Source organism: Sinocyclocheilus anshuiensis, unplaced genomic scaffold (genome assembly GCF_001515605.1).
Source record: "Sinocyclocheilus anshuiensis isolate Anshui unplaced genomic scaffold, SAMN03320099.WGS_v1.1 scaffold881, whole genome shotgun sequence".
Lineage (NCBI taxonomy): Eukaryota > Metazoa > Chordata > Actinopteri > Cypriniformes > Cyprinidae > Sinocyclocheilus > Sinocyclocheilus anshuiensis.
This window is the reverse complement of record NW_015558695.1, coordinates 737340-739660: the sequence shown is the minus strand read 5'-3', so window position 1 is coordinate 739660 and position 2321 is coordinate 737340.

The following is a 2321-nucleotide window of genomic DNA, read 5'->3' as shown; positions in this document are numbered from 1 at the left end:
TTGTCTGTCTGTCTGTCTGTCTATCTGTCTGTCTGTCTGTCTATCTATCTATCTATCTATCTATCTATCAATCATCTGTCTGTCTGTCGGTCGGTCGGTCGGTCGTTCTATCTATCTATCTATCTATCTATCTATCTGTCTGTCTGTCTGTCTGTACTGCAAATTTTAACCTCTATAAGCAGGTTTTCTCAAGCCAACAACAGGCCTACAAGTTAGTCTTGACATACTTTATTACAGTTTTTGTTGATCGCTTTGGTACTAATTTCACAAGTAAGGTGTACTTTTTCAAAACTCTTAGTACAAAAATCCAAACTGATCACACTTGTAACACAGCTTGTCATTCTTTCAAAACCTGATGTAATGCTTTTATTCAGTTGCGCATATTTTCAGTCCACATAATCACTGTTTCAAACACAAGATTATTGTAATATGTAATGACAACATTTGGTTTAATAACCGAAACACAACAGTATGATCTACTTTCAGTTTAGTACTTTTAACAATCAGTTCATTTAATAGCAAACAATACAAGATACGTGTTTCAAATCGGCCTTAGTGCTGAAATTAGTATGCTACAGTACTGTAAAAGACAGATTACACAGTTTTCACATTAGGCAACACACTTACATTACCCAAATTTTACAGAATCTATCATTTCCATAATATCTATCTTATGTGTAATCAAGTGAAGGATCAATGAAGACATCCTCTCCAATCATATGGGCAAATTTGTTTTTATTTTTCAGATATAATTGTAACATAGGTTTACTTTCAATAATGAAATGTACACATTTAAATAAAGCTAATTAACTAAATAAAAAATCAAAAAGCATAACATTTAGTGCACACACATTACATTAATTTGGATCAAGCCTGTTTTGATCATTTGGCCATAGATTCTCATCCACATCACAATGAATGTCATCATTGTTCATGCACCTTGGAAAAAACATTTTGGCATGGCGAATCCATGCTTGACATTGGTCTACACTGATGTCATCACATGCCTCATCCATGGCCTGACGGAGGGTGGTGCGCTCAAGGGGTTGGCGATCATAGACCTTCCACCTCCATGCTGAGAAAAATTCCTCAATAGGGTTGAGGAAAGGAGAATATGGAGGCAGGTAGAGGGTCATGAATCGGGGATGGGCCTGAAACCATGCTTGAACAACCTCTGCATGGTGGAACCTGACATTGTCCCACACAATTACATAGGTGACCCCTTCACCTTGACAGGCCAGCTCAATTTCATTGAGCAACTCAATGAGATGTGCAGCGTTATAGGAGCCAAGTAATGGTTTCACATCAGCATCAAGCACCATCACCTGCTAAAAAATATATTTCTGTTAATTTAATCTTTTTACAGTGTTGTTCCATTATACATATGAAGTAGGCGATGCATCAGATAGAATCAGTAATACAATATATAGTGCTGTACCTGAACATACCTGTAACATGTTTGATGAATTTACATGCATTACAATTTACTGTAAATGTAATGGTAAAGCATAGTATATATCCTCCACACTTACTGGTTTTCTTGGCGAAAAGTTCGGAAGATAGAATTTACAGTTGATCTTTTTAGATTTGGATCAACTAATCTGGTAGCCTCTGCCATAGTAAGGCCTCGGTTCACCACATGACCAACGATGATGGCCCGGACTTCATTAGAGACAATAGTTTTGCCTCCCTCTCTCTGATGACCAACCCTTTGACAGGCCCCATGCCCACCTCTCTGATGGATCCCTTGTCCACGAGCTCTTCCTATTAATTTCTGTCTATCCTGCTCCATGTTGAAAGAAATTTCCAGTGTTTACACCCCCACTTTTATATATAGTGACCAGTTGTGATTACCACTATGTGAAATCAATTAGCAATAATGAGTATTCATCATGTGTTGTTACATGTAATTTAGAGGTTTGTACAAACACACATTTTATTTGTGTAGCTCTCGAAATCCATATACTGCATAGCTAACAAACCAATTTAAAATGTATAGGCTTACCAAACGGTTCAGTGATTAACCATTAAGAGCAGTTGGATTAAGTGCTGGTCAAATGTATTTACTCAAATCAGAAGAGAAGGATATCAAAAGAATTGTGAGCATTGCATTGTGAAAGACAAGTACTTCATATGAAAGGTATTTCTTTGATGACACACTGATTAGGTGTGGTGAAAAAGTTAATGTGTAATTTTGTGTCTTGTACTTAGTCAATTGAACATGTGATTACATGTTTGAAAAAGAGTTTTGTACTAACAGTTGTGAGGTTTTACCACATACTTGTGAAATTAGTACCAAAGCGATCAACAAAAACTGTAAT